We start from the raw sequence: 18327 nt of genomic DNA, 5'->3' as shown, positions 1-18327 counted from the left end.
GGAAAGGGTTTGGGGGAGTTGGAAGAGGGTAAAGGGGGTCAAATATATGATGACTGAAGGAGAATAGACTGGATGGTCAGCATACAGATGACGTATTACAGAATTGTACACTTGAAGATTATATAATGTTATTAACCAATGTCACCCCAACAAATTTAATTAAAAAAAAAGAAACAGTTTAAAGCAAAACTGTGGGAGTTTAGATGGGGTGGGGGCCAATGAGCCTACTCACAGGCCCACCCTGACCCACAACTGCTGCAGCCCAGGGGACATCTGAGAGTTCCGCTGAATATGAAGCTGACCTCTGCAGTGGAGAAGTGGTCTGCAGCGCTTGTGGTGCTCACGTTCTGGAACCCTACTCCATGTTTAGACAAGCCCAGAGGGGAACTCTGGAGATAGATGCCAAGAAAGAAAAATCACTGAACTTGACTCATGACATGGAATGCCACCTAGAGCCAAGTCTGCCTTCTTTCCAGGCCTCTGCCTTCCGATTCTTAGCCATATTTCCTCCACTTGCTGTGACAATTTGTGGACTGTCTTTCTCTGCAAGAAACAGCCCCGAGGCTCCTCTCTGTAATGAATGGCCAGGCCTTGGTGCCTTGAGTTATTTTCCACTTGTCCTCAGCCAGACACATAGCAAAAATGATTTCCTGAGAGTCTTTTTTTTTTTTTTTTTTTTTTCAAAAGAGAGATCCTCAGGGGAACAAAACATCTGGGATTTGTATTTTCCCACAATTCCTGATATCCTCGAATGGAGACTCTTATCAGCCTGCATACCCAGTTGCTGAGCTGAGTGCCATGCAGAGTTCACTTGGAAAAGAGGTGAAGCCCTTGCCTCAGGAAAACTCTGCTTTGGATTCTTTTTGTAGGCAGGGTGTGGGTGCACAAGAAAAATTTCTATAACTGCCAAGCACAGTATCACACAGCAAGCAGTTGAGAAAGCTGGCACCGTGTGCATGGAAAGGATTGGCAACATGTTCACCTGTCAGGACAGAGCTGCAGAAACCCCACCCCACCCTGCTTTCCAGCAGGGCCACATCCCCATGGGCCTTGGCAGAACTCAAGCATCCAAGAATGGGGTTCAGCTTGCATCTGGCTGTCTGACTTACCACCCGAGTTGCAGTGTTGGAGAAAGAAAATTGAAAACTTCACTCACCCTTAAGGTTTGGCGTTGCCTAAGGCAGAACAACAGTCTTTAGTGTTCTTGCTGATTCTGGAGGACTAACAGTTGTAGCCGCTCCGTATTAGAATTGTATAACTACTCCTGTTAAGAATGGTTCAGAAATAAACTGAGGTCCATTTTCCTGTGCACACAGAGGCTCTTTCCTTTCTCAACTTTAGGGATATCACTTATGGTAGTTTTATTTACTGAGTGTTCGACAGTTTAATAAGCACTTCCACACACATAATCTCACTTGGGCTTCATGACAAGCCTTGAGGTAGGGACAATTTCCTCTTCTTGTGAAGTTCAGAGCATTTCGTGTGTTGTCACAAGCACATACCAGTCACTGCTGGAGCTGATATTTCCCCTAGTTCTCCCGAGTCCAGGGACTGCTTTCACTTGCTAGCTGTTATTATGAGACAGGGGCGCTCAGAGTCCTCGTCAGTCCACGACCCAAGGCAGCTGCTGCAGGTGAGGGCTCAGGGCTGTGAGAGACGAGGGCTGACAACCGAAGCTGACACGACCCTGTAGACCACGTACACTGATGGACTCGAGGTGATGCAGACTATGCATAGGGTGACCGACTGGTCCCCATTTCCCCAGGACTCTCCTGGGTGTAGAACTGACATTCATGCGTCCTGGAAACCGCCTCAATCCAGCACAAACCAGGACGGCGGGTCACCCCGTGTGGATCACATTCTACCTCTTAGATTCCACCTGAATTTCTGGCAGCACTTCCAGGCGCAGAGGCTTCTTAGCTCCAAACTCTTAGGAAATTCTGGAGGCTTCTGGGACCCTACGGTTGATTTCTGCAAGATGGTGTTTACTGAGCCTGGACTCCAGCTCATTTTATTCCACATGGTTACACTGAAAATACTTAAAAAATCCAAAGCCTTGGTTATCGATGGGAACCAAGTTACTAATACTGATCTTTGCTCCTGATTATGATCCAGGCTGTAAGGGAAGTGCGTTATGGTCCTCACCACTGACCTCAGGACACCCATGCAACATGCTGATTATTCCTCCCGTTTTACCACTGTGGTAGCCGAGGTCGTGCATGTTCCAGCAAGTCTCCAGGTCCTGAGCCAGGTGTATGTGACTGCAAAGCCTTACTCCTGCAGCACACTTCTCAAAGTCCTTCCAGGTCCCTGTGTCCTGTCCCGAGCAAATTAGAGGGCATGGGTGCTCTGACATTCTCGCATTTCTTTAGAGGCTCCTGTAAACTTTTGGAGTGGTACTGGGCTCACAGCACTTAGGAGGTTGTGGGGGCAGAGCCTCAGAAAGTAGTTTCCAGGCTCGCGGCCTCACATAGACAGGTGCTGGCTCAGGTAGTAAATGGCCATCAACTGTGATGGGCCATTATATGGTACTTATATGACCATGGAGCAATCATTCGGGCTGCATTTCTCATATATCAAACATTGGTGCACACAAGATGGTCTCTAAAGATTACAATTTTAGCTTTCGATAAAAATCATCATGGAAAAATTGGAATATTATATGAAATCTTTTGTCCATATTTTTATTATTTGGGGAGTCTGTATTTATGAAGATATAATTAGGACCCATTATAACCCTCAACAGTTTTTAGGCTATTAAATGTAAAGCAGCTGTGTTATGGGAATGGAAGAAATCCTTTTCCATTTAAGAAATAGAAATTGCCTGAGCAAAGAAATTCATATTACAGTAAACAGCCTTAGAATGAATATGCCTAAAATGTTATCACACTTATATTAAGTATGAGATCTGACAATTAAGTTTTTTAACTCATCCTAGAAAAGGTGCTACCTACCTCATTGCTGAATATCATTACAGTCACCTTAGAAGTACTCCCCTTGGGAAGCTATGCACCGATGCCAGCACCTAGTCCACCCTTCAAAGCAATTTTGGAACTCTTTTTCTGGAATGGCTATCAGAGCTGTCATCCTATTACCTTTGATGTCCTGAATGTCATCAAAATGTCTTCCTTTCAATATTTCCTTTATCTTCGGGTACAGAAAGAAGTCATTGGGGGCCAGTTTAGGTGAGTAGGGAGGCTGTTTCAATATAATTATTTGTTTACTGGTTTACTGGCTAAAAACTCCCTCACAGACAGGGCTGTGTGAGCTGGCGCATTGTTGTGATGCAAGAGCCATGAATTGTTGGAGAAAAGTTTAGATCGTCTAACTTTTTCTTGCAGCCTTTTCAGCACTTCCAAATAGTAAACTTGGTTAACTGTTTGTCCAGTTGGTAGAAATTCATAATGAATAATCCCTCTGATATCAAAAAAAGGTTAGCAATAGCATTGCAACAAGTTCGCGAACATAGTTGTCAGACTTCGTATATCATTGCTGTAAGATTGGATTCTTACTAAGGAGATGGCTTCTAAATTTCGGATTCCTAAATACTGGTTCTTGTTTATTGTTAAAGATCTTGTTATATTGGATATGTAGTTAATGACTTAATTATTCATTAAAAACAACACTACGAATCTAGCTATTAAAACTTTTATTTGCTGTATTTTTTATGGTTCTGATTTTAAAAAAAAGGCTAGTCATTAAGACTAATGACTTCTTTTAAAATCTTCTGGGAGTCAGATAGTATTGTGACTACTTTCCACAAAGAATAAGGAACTCATTTGTGCATGGAGAAATGACAACTTCCTGGAGCGTTTTCCCGCATTCCTTTGGACAGAGCCTAACTGTTGGTTTGGACACCAGGTTGTTGAGTAGGCGTTGCTGCCAATCTGTCTTTGACCTTCTCCTGTTACCTGAGCACTGTAGTAACAGTAAGATTTTGCTCCTCAGTTACCTTCTTACACGCCATTCCCTTTACTTTCATTACAAGAGTCCTAGGAGGGCCTGGCTGTGAAAAATCTACTTTTGTGCCAGCCACATGGTAACATCTGCATTCTGATACCCTCCCAAGAGCAACAATTTACTCTAGAAAGGCACTGAGATTCAAAGTAGGGCCAGAGGTAATAATACTATAAATCTCATGATGAGAGGGATCTTGTCTCATGGTTAATATTAGACTTGGAATCTTCTATGAGTCAACACTATTAGGCAATCATACTGAATAAACAATTATCTTTCCAATAGCGAGTTAAATATCCTTCCAACTCTAACATGACCAGTGTGTTTGTTGATGCAATATTCTTGCCTTTGAACACAGATTTTGGCCACAGGAATCTTTTGCTCAGATGACCATGTGATAAAAAGGAACAATGGTGCCTAAGTTTCCAGTTATTGAGACATGAAGCAGCTCAGGTTTTGGAGAGCATTGCATATGGTGAAACCAGGTATGCAGATGTCAAGTCACAAGTTTGAGATATGTAGAGTTTGATTATCCTATCAAAGGAAACAGCATAACTAGGAATTATTTGAGAGAGTCTTAACACAATTTAAGAGGATAAAAGGGTACAAAGAGAAGGGATGAAGCAGAGTGAAGTTTAATTTTGCATTCTTCACCTTTTAAGCAAGCAAATCTATGGTCATAAAATTCGGAATATTTTAAAGAAATTCTTGCATTGACATGGACTCAAATCACAGTGCAAGGCTCATAATACCAGCATGGGCCAGGGAGCTGTGTGCTACACAACTAGACTGAGAAACAAAGGCTTGAACTGGAGTGCAGCAGGAAGAGGCGGAAGAAGGGGGAAAAAATTTAATGATTTTCTTAGAATCCTCAAGATTAAAAAAAAAATTTGAAAATAAATTTCACATGCAGGCTCTTTCCTCACAATGCCAAATCAACTGGAAGAAAAATGAAAATTCAAATTGGAAACTTTATTTCTAAATAAATGAAAATAAAATGTCTAGATTTAATTTTGTTTCCTCTAGATTTCCTTCAGGTTCATTTCTAAATTTCAGGTTCTAGAATTTCGGTCTAAAACTCATCTTTTTTTCTTTCACAAAATAAATATCAATGCTGGTGTGTTAGTGTGCTATGGCTGTCATAGCAAAGTACCGTAGACTGGGTGGCTTAATGGGAATTTAATTTTCTCACATTCTGGAGAATAGAAGCCTCAGGTTAAGGTGCTGGCCAAGCGGGTTCCTTCTTAGGGCCTTGAGTGAGGGATCTGTTCCAGGCATCTCTCCTTGGCTGTCTCTCCCTGTGTCTCTTCACATCATGTTACATCTATTCCAGTTTTTGTGTCCAAATTCCCCTTTTTTATAAGGACACCAGTGATATTAGCTTAGGACCCATCCTAACGACCTTATTTTAACTCGATTATCTCTACAAAGACACTATCTCCAAATAAGATCATAGTCTGAGGTAATGGGATTTAAGACTCCACATATGAATTTGGGGGTGGGGACACATTTCATCTTAGGACAGATGCAATGGCCTCCCTTCTGTTGACCTCATTATTCTTCTTGACCAGCTCTAGTAATTCTCCATTTACAAGCCAAAGTAATTTTATAAAACATAAAGTGCACTACATTACATTTTTTTTTCCGCCCAAAATCCTTCAGTAGTTTTCATCCTTGGAACAGTCTCCTCTCTCCCACTATGATCCAGCCACACCTGCCTCTTTTAGGATCCTCAGACCTCAAGCTGTTCCTGCATAAGGCATTTACACATGCTATTCTGATTATCTAGAAACTCATCTCCTAAGCTCTTGTGTGATTGGTTCCTTAATGTAGCTCTTAGTTTAAAATCATCTGCTTGCTTAGAGAAGTGATTGTTTTTCTGTGTACTCCATCTAAGCAGAAACTTTTCCCCATTATTCAAGGGAACATGATTGCTTCATTAATAGTATATGCCTCCAATTTCAAAGTTTCATTATATCTTTAGTCTTATTGGACTAGAAGCTCCAATAAGGTATGGAACAAGTCTCCTTTATACACTATCAAGCTCCCTTATTTAACCTCTAGTAAGCCTGAGACTGTGGTGGCCAGGAAGTGTGATATTTTTAACCATTAAGGAACTGTACAACTAAACAATTCACCCTAGTTCCTACTCACCCATCTGTAAAGTGATAGTTTCTCCACCCTCCTGTCACCTTGCCTTTGAGTCTTTAGGTACATCATGGCCCTAGTCTCTGCTAACTTCAGATTTTTCCTCTAGCAGGAAAAAAACCCCAAAAACCAAAAACCAAAAATAACAACAATAACAACAAACCAACCATTTCTCTCCCTTTCCCAACCTTCCTGTTCTAGGAAATGGAAGCTGGGAATTAATATCTATAGTAAATTACCCATATCATTATTGTGGAAGAAAAGTGTTAAATACAGGTCTTTTAAAAACATTTTATTAATTTAAAATATCATAAAGTTTTACTTTTCGCTATTGTTTTTCTTCATTGTTCTGACCCCCTTAGTGTTCTTTAGTAAAAATCTATGCTTCACTGTTCCAAAGGCCTTCAGCACTGGCCCTTGATCAGCTCCTGGGAGATAACTTTGGAATCTTTGGCATTTCCTGCCTGATATGAGTGTCTTTGTGAACCTGAGACCTTGTGCTGTGTCAGATCATTTATGTGAACAATGTGGTTTATGGTGGGTGCCTGTTTTTGAATGCCTGGAGCTTTGAGCCGTCAGCTTAACTGCTGGTGGTGCTGGGGTCTGAGTAGCTGAGGTCACCCATGTGAGTTCCGTATGTGTAGGTTCCCCAGTGGAAACCCTGGACACCAAGAATTGAGTGAACTTCCCTGGTTGACACACATGTGCTGTTACACATTGTTCCTGGGAGAATTAAGCTCTGTCCATGGGACACCACTGGGAGAGGACAACCGGCAGTTTGCTCCTGGAGAAATTTAAACTGTGCCTTGTAGGTGAAGTTAACAGGACTTACTGCTAGATTGCATATAAGGTGATGGAGAGGGAAGATCAAGGATGAAGAAAATTGGAGTGGCCATAAATATATCTGAGGGGCTGGGGGTATGAAAACTAAGAATTCAGTTTTATGCATATTCAGCTTGAGCTACCTTTGAGACATCCAAATGGAAATGTCAGATAGGGAGTTGGATAAAAGACGACTTTCTACAGGTCACCCCTGGTTCCACTTGTGCTGTCTTTGGCCTCGGAGGAGTCGGCCTTTCAGTCATTATGGGCTGTAAATCAGCTGGTGCATCCAGGATCATTGGAATTGACCTCGACAAAAACAAATTTGAGAAGGCCATGGCTGTAGGAGCCACCGAGTGCATCAGCCCCAAGGACTTTACCAAGCCCATCAGTGAGGTGCTGTCAGAAATGACAGGCGACAATGTGGGCTACAGTTTTGAAGTTATTGGGCATCTTGACACGATGGTAAGAGCCAAGATTAGGGGAGCCACACGATCCCGAACCTATTTGATCGCACAACGTAAAACTCATTCTCCATAGCTTAATTAAACCAACTATGGAAATACCCATTAGGCAAAAACTGGTAACCACAAAGAAATTGTGCCTAAAAAATCAAAAGCTAATGATCAGGTCTGCGTGACCAAAGTGAAGTATCACACGACATCACACCCCTCTCATATTGCTGAGTGCAAGGTAGTCAACCATCTAAATAAGTTTCTGGGTTCTCTTCTTTGTGTATGTGGATTTCTTGGCAAAGGTGATTCCATCTCTTATACCTTAGCAAGCCAAACAGCACAAAATGACTCCCTGAGGAGAGATGAGATCCGTGTGGAAAAGGGACTATTCCACATTTGGCAGTCTCTTCCTCCAAATCCATGATATATCCAACTTCTCACTCTTGACACCCGAGCTTTGTTTTCTCTCATCAGAATTTCCTTAGACTAGGCGCCTTCAGCTTTCTCAAACATGCCTCCATTGTGGCAGCCAGCAGCACCAGACCTCCATGGAGATCTGAGAAACAGGTCCCGAGCTCGGGGGTAAGAAAGCCCCACCTGGGCTAGGGTCAGGAGACTTGGAAGTATGGGACACAGTCAACCATGGTCATGTAGAGCAGTAGATTCAATTCACTTTAATAGTTTGGTAATTTATGAAAAATTAGTCTTCAAATTACCGTTGTTGTCATACTCCTTTCCTAGTGCCAGTAAGAATTATTCTACACAAATAGCATTCTATGTTGTATGTTTATACAGTCAGCGTGCCATATTGGATATATTTTTATGGCCTGTTTATTTCCAGAGGATACATTGATGAACCTTGATCTCTGAAAAATGCCAGCATTTATTGCTACAATCTAGCAAATATTCAAAAACTATTAATGAAACAATGGATGAGTGAATGACCAGAAAATGGGAGGTCAGTCTCAGAGATGCAACCAAAAAAACACAGATTCTTGTATCTCAAATATGAGTATTTTATTTAATTTTCAAACTAAACTTAAAAAAAAAACTAGCTTAAATGGTTTAGTATAGTTAATTCAATTTAGTTCAAATGACCTTCATAAGCTTATCTTTTCAGATATTAATTTGAAAGTATCACAGGAATTTCCCCCTGTATTTTGATCCATGGCACACTGAAAATGCCATGAACACTTACTATAGTAATTTCTGTTTTCTGCCTAAAGGGCAAATGTATCAAAGAGCTAAACTCAGACAAGAGTTGTGTTGAGAATTTTTAAATACAAGCAGAAAACAAAAGGACTAATTTAGTGTCATGAATTAGAAATGTCAAATAACTACTGGAACTCTGATAGTATGTAGGGCATTTATAAGCACAAGGAATATTATGAGACCTAAACGAATAGTCACCTTCATTTTAAACTCAGGTTGATGCCCTCGCATCCTGCCATTTGAACTATGGGACCAGCGTGGTGGTGGGCGCTCCACTGTCCGCCAATATGCTCACCAAAACCCTATGCTGCTCTTCACTGGATGCACGTGGAAGGGATGAATTTTTGGAGGTAAGGAAGGCAAAGCCCAGGGCTGGTGGCTTTAACTCTATTCCTTTGACAAGTAAGAGAAGCCTATTGTCTCATATCTTCCTTACGGGTCTTTCTTCCAAGGATGGGTATGAAGAGATCTAACATGAGACTGAGCGCAGTGACACAAAAGATGATTGGCCACTCCTCACCTTGATTTAGGGTCAGTAATTGTGGGCACATGTTTAATATCAGTATTTGCAACTCAAGTTCCTCCAAGGCCTGACTGAGAGGCATCAGCAGTATCTCTGTGGGGGTGATTTTATGCTGATTTAATCCATTCTCAATATATGCAAGAACATGTATAAAAAATAGAATTTATTCAACTCACAGTAGCATCAGCAGAAGAGTTCTGGACCCAAAGCCAAAATAAATGAACAAAAAGGGATTGTTGCATTTTATAGGGACAACTGACTCACTCTAGAATAACTGATGCAGACGATGGTCAATTCTCAGTCCTGGTCTTATGTGAAGTATCAGCAGGATTTGATACAGCTGGTGGCTCCCTTTTTGTCAAACACCGTCTTCACTTGCCTTCTTGATTTTACTTTTTTGTTTGTCATTTTTGTTCTGTTTCTTCTCCTACTACGTCAGCAGTCACTCCTTCCAGGAATGTGCTGCATCCTCTGCATCCTGAGACCTCCGACTTTGTTATGTCCTCGGGCTCAGTCCTCACACGTGCTCTTCATTTACATGCACTTCCCATGTAATCCCCTCTGGTCACATGGCTTTAAGTACACCCTGTTTATAACCCTTAAGTTTATATCTTCAGCTTAGATGTCCACCTCAGCTACAGACTCATATATCCAATTGTCTACCTGACATCTCCATTTGAATATTTATAGACACGCAAACTTAACCTGCCCTAAACCACTCCTGATTGCACCACTTGCACCCTAACCCTCAATCTACTCCTCCCACCATCTTTCCATCTCAGTAATGATGGCTCCATCATTCCTGTCAATCAGGTCCCAAACCTTGGATTACCCCCTTTCTCTCACATGATGCATATGGCAGCAAATCCTGTTGGCTCTGTCTTCAAATTACACCCAGGATCTGACCACTTCTCACTGGCACCATCACTTCTTCAAGCAACCATCATCTCCTTCCTGTAGTATAGTAACTTCTTAAATGGCCTCCCTTCTCTTCACCTTCCCCCATATAGAACATTGCCCACAGAGCAGCCAGAGTGAGACTGTTAAAATGGAAGTCAGGTCAGGTCAAGTCCTTCTCAAAACCCTGTAATGGCTTCCTTTCACATTCGGAAGAAAATCACAAAACATGCAATGGCAGAAGGTCCCATGTGATCTGGTTCTCTGACCCTAGTTACTGCTCTTCTGTTTCACTCCGCCCCAGCCATGCTGGCCTCGCTGGTCTCACTTGCAAACACTCCACTTCAATGCCGTTGCATTTACTCATCCCTGTCCCTGAAATATTCTTTCCCAAGATTCCCAGCTAGTTCAGTTCCTTTGTTTTTGCCAAAATGTCACCTTCTCTGGCAGGCCTCGCCCTGAGCTTTATAAAATAGTTTCCCTGCCCCTCTCCCCAACTGTCCCCTGGTTCTGCCTATAGCCCTGAGTCTGCTTTACTTTTTCTCCCTTGTAATGTCACTGGGTGATGTGCTCTGCATTTGCTTGTTTAGTGTCAGTTTCTCGGCACTAAAATGAGAGGATGCTCATGCTTCCTGAGAGCAGGGAGTTCCTCTGTTTTGCCTCAGCTATATTCCCAGCCTCTTACATGGTGCCTGGTACTGGTATATACCCAATAGATATTTGCTGAGCAGTTGAATTTTATTTCTAATATTCCCAAATAATCCCCTCACATCACATGAGTAATCTGAGGGAGGAGGCTCAGCTTATATCTCTTATTGTTTGTTCCTCAGTTCAAGTCTTACTTCCTCTGAGGATCCTGCTCTAAAGAATTGTATTTGGATCCATCCAGCCTCTTGCCTTTGTGCCCCAGATAATGTCATGGGAAGAGAACAATCTTTGGCCTTGCATGGAGCGTTGCCTGTGTCATGGGTGACCTTGACAAGAGCTGTAGCAGCAGAGTTTCAGTGCACTCAGGAGAGATTGGCAGGAAAGGATGTGAAACTGGAAAGAGTAAATTGGAGATGATTTTTTTCTGTAAAGAAGTTATTCTATAAAAGGAACAGAGATACGGGGACGCTCAAAGGAGATGTGGGGGTCAAGAAATGTTTTTGTGGGTTTGATTTTTTGCTTTTGTTCTTAAGATGGGAGAATAGTTTATTTGTGTGCTATTGAGAATAGTCCCATATGGGGAACAGGTAAAAATACAGGAGACAGAAGGAACAAATACAGTAAAATATAAAATGTACTTAGTAAAGTCAAAAGAGAAAATATGTACTTATTACATGTTGGAAGAGCAGAAATGATGTTCCAAAAATAGTGATGAATTATCTGGCAAGAAAATTTGACCTGGAGCAGTTGATAACACTCATTGTATCTTAAAAAAAAAAAAAAAAAAAATGATAACACCTGTTTTATCTTAAAAAAAAAAAAATCAATGAAGGATTTGAACTGCTGTATTCAGGGCAAAGGTATGTTTTTTATGTTGATCATATCTCTTCCCCACAGGTTATTTGTAAAAGTTAATATTTATAAATACAGCCATCTGTTTCATATTTTACTTGTTATTATAGTCATGTATTGCTTAACAATGGGGATATATTCTGAGAAATGCATCATTAGGCGATTTTGTTGTGCGAGCATCATAGAGTGTGTTTATGCAAACCTAGATAGTATAACCTAGTTCGCACCCAGGATGTATGGTCTAGCCTATTGCTCCTAGGCTGCAAACCACTACAGCATGTTACTGCACTGGATACTGTAGGCAATTATTACACAATGGTAAGCATTTGTGTATCTAAACATAGGAAAGCTACAGTAAAAATATAGTATAAAAGATAAAAAATGGTACACCAGTATAGGGCACTTCCCATGAATGGAGCTGACAGGACTGGAAGTTGCTCAGGGAGTCAGTGAGTGAGCGGTGAGTAAATATGAAGGCCGAGGACATAACTGTCCACTGCTGTAGACTTATAAACACTGTCCCACAGGCCTGCTGCCTGCTTCCTTGACAAGGTAGAACATCGAAGCTGTCAGTGCTGCTTTATGAACAAGGGTGTGAGCTGCATTGATTGGAAATATTGAGGAGAAGCTGTATAAGGTGTTGATCACTATAACAGTAACTGTCAAGAAGGACTGAAAGGTGGCCTGAGAATCAGTAGGAATAAGAAATCAAGATGGAGAGGGAAAGGAACACGGGATTGTCGTGGCAATGTGCTTTTGGCTTTTGCATGTTGGAGCAGTGGTCTGATTAAGGAACTCTGTGGTATTTGACAGGGAGAGGGTATAAAACTGAGGACTCAGTATTTTGACTTTGGAAATTTGTTTTTGGTTCCATTGACCCTGTCTGGCACAAAGGGCTCTCTTGGCATTAAATTGATGGAAGAAAAAAAACTTACCTATGGTTTACATTATTGCAACCTGAAAATATTTCCAAAGTACAGGGACAGGCTGGCTCCACACTACCACAGGAAGCTTTTACTAAAATGACAGTGCCACTTAGTACTTCGTAAGGTACGTCCTGTGGTCCTGTGCCCTTGTGCAGGATCTTAGGTCCTCGACAAAGCATGTACAGCCGTGTGCTCTGAAGACCATGTGGGAGGGCTGTAGCGCCCTCTGAATATGTGGTACTGGGGGGACAGGCTCCTCTGTGCTGAAACAGGCTAGTGGCTGACTGGGGTGTAATCTGTGCACTGAAAACTGAGATGCTGGGGGTGAGAGGGAATCTATTGGTAAGCCTCACATATATTGATCCTGTCGGAGAAAAAAAAAATCCTCCTGAACCACATATCTTTTCTTTTCTCACAGGAAATTCAGCTTCATTAGAATCTTAGGGGACCACTGTCATATATGTGGTCCCTCATTGACCGAAACTTCATTATACAGCACATGACTAGCAAGACTGATATGGCTGATTACTTCTTCTTCATAGACTTAGTATATCATTCTCCTGTATTAACCAGTTTTCAAAAATCCTCTGGGCTTTGGTTTTCTACACTGGATTGATTTCATCTTGGTTATTCTTTATTTCATCATAACTTCTTTCAGTAATACCACAAAAGTTCCTCATTTTACAGTCTTATAAGTGCTTTTTCACATGTGCTTTCTTCTGATTCTTGCAGGTCAGGTATTATTATTTTTACCATTTCAAGTTGAACAAACTAAGATTGTGAGACACAAATAAATAACTTGCCAGGCCCTGTAGGGGCAGCACAGGGATGTGAATTCAGTGCAAAGCCTGAGCTCTTTTCCCCACGCCCCGAACTCCTCTGATGGAGTTGCAGGCTCCAGGCAAACATGGGCGTTCTTGTCACAGTTCTCGTTGCTGCTGAGGGTTGGGAGAGGTAGAGGTAGAGTATGAAGACTGCACACCAATGTCAGCTTCAACATCTGCCCACGGACGTCTGGAACAGCATCAGAGAGCCTGGTAGAAGACAAAATGAGGTTTCACTCACTATGTGTCAAGGATTTGGGTTTCATTAGCAAAAGGACCTAACTGTGTATTAACCTGACATCCAAATTCCCACAAAGTTTTCCTCTGAGTGCTATTTCAATGTTGTCTCTTGTCTCTACACCTGGTCTAGACCACTGGGTCATTGTATTAGGACCATACATTCAAACTCTTTTTAAACGAGAAAACAATGGGTTAAACTGTCAGAACCTCCCGTACACCTTCACTTCATTAAGCAGAACTAATAATTTAATATGGTCAGTTTGAAACATAGTTACTAATTATTGTCCAAAGAAACATAAATTCTGCTCTCAGGAATTTTCTTCCAAATAATAACCCTAAGCTCTTCAATTTCCATCAACTTCCTGCATAGGTCCATTTGCGTGATTTGCCCCAAATAATTCTTCTATCAGTACATCTTATCTCAGCAAATAATGCATAGATTCTGCTTTTATAGACTAGAAACCAGAGCGTCACGTTTGACTTCACTCTTGCCCACCACATGCAAGCTGATGCTGAGTCCCGATGACGCAGCCTCCAGTGTCTCCACCAGTTTGCCTCCACCGTATTGCCCATGAGCATCACCTAGTTCAGTCCGATCGTGTCCCCTGGACACGTTATCACAGTAGTGTGGGAACAGGCCTCCCGCCTTCTGCATCCTGACTCCATAGGAGTCAGGCCTTCACTGCACAGCTAAAACTCAAGTTGCTGCAAGCGTCAATGCCTTAGCATGGTTTTGAAAGACTTACTATTCATTTATTAATGTATCTAGTCATTCCACAGCAAAGAACTTAGCACCCACTCTACTGCAGCCTCTGTGCCAGGCTCTGAGGATAAAAGGAGGGTGCAGGTCTCACCTACTTCTACCATCTCCTAGGCCTCCAGAAGCCTAAGCACCCTGGATTACACTCTCCGTGCACACCTTCCTAGCCTTATTCATGCTTTCCCTTCAGCCAGAAAATTCCTTCCCCCTTGTCAACCTGTTGCAACTGTGCTGAGGCTTCAAGAATCAGCTGTGATACCCCTATCAGAGACCCCAAAGAAAGAAAATGAATTGGTGAGGACCTCAGGTCCAGAAGGATTTCCAACAGCAGAATGTACCTAAGTCTCCTGTAACAAATAAGAAGATAATTGCTTAAACTGTTCTTGTTTGGAATGTACGGACAGAAATCAGTAAAACGATCATGTTTACCTTTCAGCATTCGAACTGTCCTGACGTTTTGAGATTCTCAGTGGCAGGAGGTCGTGTTGTGTGATGGTGACGTGGAGCTTCCCTTTCCACACTCACCTCTGCTGAGATCCTGGATCTATTTCATAAATACAAGCAGAAGTAGAAGACTTGGTGAAGATATCTAATCTTTGTGAAATAAATTCTTAGAGTCATATGAGCACCTGGGAATTAGCAGGGGGCTTGGGTCAACAATATTATAATTTTAAATATATATTTTCTAAGGTTGTACTGATATATTTTATCATTACATAAAAAATGTGTACTTGGAATTTTATGTTACAATAGAGTTTTAAAAAATCTGAGTTTTAACCAGCTGCCGCCACTTAGAGCGGGTTTAGAATGTAAAGATATGATATATGTATTTCCTAAAGTAATATTCATTTTACTGAATATTATAACTTCAGTAAATTGAATTGAGGATGGTCTTGAACATGTTGTAAACATTCTTTTTTGGATTCAATTGCAAATATTTTTTTTAAATCGCTAGTTAATAGGTTTTGAAATTTGCATGTACACATTGATTAGACTAGAAAAGAAATGAGGAAATTCAAGGGCACATTTCAATGATTAACTTTAAAATCATCGTTATGTAACTAGGTTAACCCGAGTATACTATCAGGGTGCATGAGACTATTTGCCAGCCTATATTAATATTTCAGTAAATGTACCTTTTCTAATACTACTTCAGTATCAAAGGACAGCTAGAATGACATTACAATATATAACCTCATGTTCACTTCAGAAAAGTAGACTTGTTAGACCCTAAGTCCCTGTTTACTTAGTAATCACTCCATTTAGCAAAAAAAAATGTTGTTAATTTGGTACAATTCCATGGGCATTACTATCTTTACATCTATCTATGAATAATATACTAAACATTCTTAATAAAGTTTAAATATTTTACAGTAGTTTTTTATAGTGATATATTTTGTTTGAAGAGGGAGATTCATTTGGTTATTGAGCATTTATTGGCTATAGATAAAATATTAAAGCCCCTAAATACACATGAAATACTTTATAAGAACATAAGAAAAACAGGTAAGCACAGCAGAAAATGAGGGTTTCAATATAAGAATATAATGCAGCTTGGACAGCCCTGGCTCGGTAGATTGCAAAATAGCCAGGTAATTATGAGACACTTTTGCACAATGAATATTTCCCAATAAAAAGTAGCTGGAACCCAAGGGATAAAAGATTTTCCTTTTACCAGTTTCTTGATATAGGTTTAATCTAGGTTTGTGGGAAAAAAAGGTGAAATTCCTGAAAAGTATATGGAATTCCTTTGTGAAGTACTTTCAAATATCAGCTAAGTTTAGTTATGGCAATCCTCAAAGCACTTATAAATAGTCACAGTTTATAAAAATGTATAATATTATATGTACATATAAATACATAATGTATATGTACAATCACCACCTAAGAATTATTTGGAGACATTTTCCTCATCCATTCACAATGTCTATACTAGATCCCTAGGACCTAATTAATGAAAAAAAAATAGCTGCACAGAGCATTTTTTAACCAGAAAGATATGTAAGACAAATTAATGTTTATGTTTTTTATCTCATATTTTACAAAACATATTAAATAAGCATATCTAAAGTTATATACAAATATGGATCCATCAAAAGAAATAAATCTAAGGAATAAACATGTATATTCTCAGATCAAGTTTTTGAAATGAACTCCACTTTTTGCATAGAGTTTCCTATAAATTCTATTTTTATAAATGTTACACATGCCACAATTTTACATACTTAATATTTATTATGAAGCTTCGTGGAATCATTTCTCAGTTCAGAGCTTGTCATGGCCAAATAGTGAGCAGAAGACCTTATGCCGTTTTACCAGGAAAACTGCCTATGAACAGTTTTTCAAATCATCTGAAAATGTTGATTCCAAGGAGAGATCAGAACATTGATAGTTTTTGTTTAGTTTTCATTTCTAGTCAATGAAGCCAGGAAGCAATGTCAGACTAAGTTCTTGGATGTTAAATCAAAGGATAAATGAGCAAGAAAGAGCTAGAGGAATATAAAACGAGATACCCAGCTTCTTGTTTAAAAAATAACCTAGAATTTCATCACTTAAATGATGCTTGATTCATTCATTTGGCATTTCCCCCCCATTTCAACCTTGTACCAAGCACTGAATCACGTAAACATCTAACTCACAGTGGTCAATAAAACAAACATGGTCTCTGCCCTTATATAGCATATGATGTGTGGCAAGAGGCCAATTATAAGTAATAAACCTATAAATATATCACTTAAATTTGCAATGTGTTAAATAGGGCAGGGACCAGGGTGAGCTGGAGCAGGCCTCGAGAACAGAGGGCAAAATCCTCCCAGTTGAAGGAACAAAATGCCAGAGGCTATTATTTTGAAGAAGCCGACCTCCTCTTACAGGGAATTGTAATAAAGGGAGCGTAGCTAGCTTTTTGCCTCAAAATGTTAATAAAATTGTTCAGGTTCATGAAGCTGAAAATGATAATTCTTTATGAACATGTATATACATTAATTTATCTCAAGAGTCAGCTTCCTCACACACTTATCCAGGAAAGAACAGGCTTTAGCTGTTACAAGATTGACATGAAATGATTTTTACTTAGAGGAAGAAAAAGGACGTATAGCACTTTCCCAGGAATGCTCTTGCCCTCATGACATCAGATCCAGGCAGCAAACATTCTTTCTACCAGCATTCCCTTTCTCGTTTCTCACTCCTCTTTATAGCAAAGGTTTTTAATATTCTTCTGTAATAATTAGCTAACTGAGGCCTCATAAACTAGCTTCTAGTATTTACCATCTTCATGCACATATATTTGTCCCTCTTTCTGTTTCTCACTCCCTCACACAGTTCAATTACCTTCATGAGGGAAAGTGAAACTCCCTGGTACCCAAAGCAGGTCCCAGGAGTTCTTCCCAACACTCTCTGACATTACCAGTTGCCCACGGGCTGCAGAGAAGTGACTGACGCCTTCCCCGAGAGTTGAAGCCATTCTACCTTTAGAGTTGCAGAAGATTGGGTCTGTGCTCCAAGTTCTTTCTTAAAACAGTACCAGGTAGGACATCGTGTGCCCAGTGGACATTGTGTAAACACTCTCGGCTGATTTCGTGATTGAATTAGAGGATTATACTCAGACACCCAGGACACTCATACCCTGAAAAGCTGGTAATTTATAAACTTTAAAAGCAAATGTGTTGTGGGGTAACACTAACCTTTTACAACCTGATGTCTCAAACATGTAGAAAGATTATCTAAAAATTAGAACTTAAATACCTTGTAATTATTCCCTTAAAAAACAACAACACACGTGTAACTCTCTCTATCAACTTAATGAACATGTTACTTAATGATTAAAAAAAAGGAGGATTATATATTTCTGGCTGTGTTAGGTATCCGGCACGCAAAATACATCATCATAGTAGCCAACAAATTAAATAAGGCAGCGAGACATGTTCTTAGCAACTGCTCTTTCAGATTGTCAAACATTTCATTTCAAATTTGTGTTTATTTTTCTCTACTGTGAGTGAAGGACTCTCACTTAAAATTCGAGTAAACATTTTAATTAAAAATAATGTTTACTTGAATTTGCAAT

At 40.3% G+C, this 18327-nt stretch overlaps 1 long non-coding RNA gene across 1 annotated transcript; it reads right to left on the bottom strand.

Annotated features, from left to right (window-relative positions):
• Positions 1 to 13052: 13052 nt before the first annotated feature.
• On the bottom strand, positions 13053 to 17835 carry LOC141569547 (uncharacterized). Its single transcript, XR_012493265.1, has 3 exons — positions 17595 to 17835; positions 14694 to 14808; positions 13053 to 13474 (listed from the first exon to the last, which is right to left on the bottom strand). It is a non-coding gene; the product is annotated as an uncharacterized LOC141569547 (long non-coding RNA).
• Between the last annotated feature and the right edge of the window lie 492 nt (positions 17836 to 18327).

This window comes from Rhinolophus sinicus, linkage group LG02, assembly GCF_036562045.2.
Source record: "Rhinolophus sinicus isolate RSC01 linkage group LG02, ASM3656204v1, whole genome shotgun sequence".
NCBI classification, from domain to species: domain Eukaryota; kingdom Metazoa; phylum Chordata; class Mammalia; order Chiroptera; family Rhinolophidae; genus Rhinolophus; species Rhinolophus sinicus.
The sequence above is the reverse complement of the archived record's forward strand: the minus strand, read 5'-3'. Positions and strand labels throughout refer to the sequence as shown.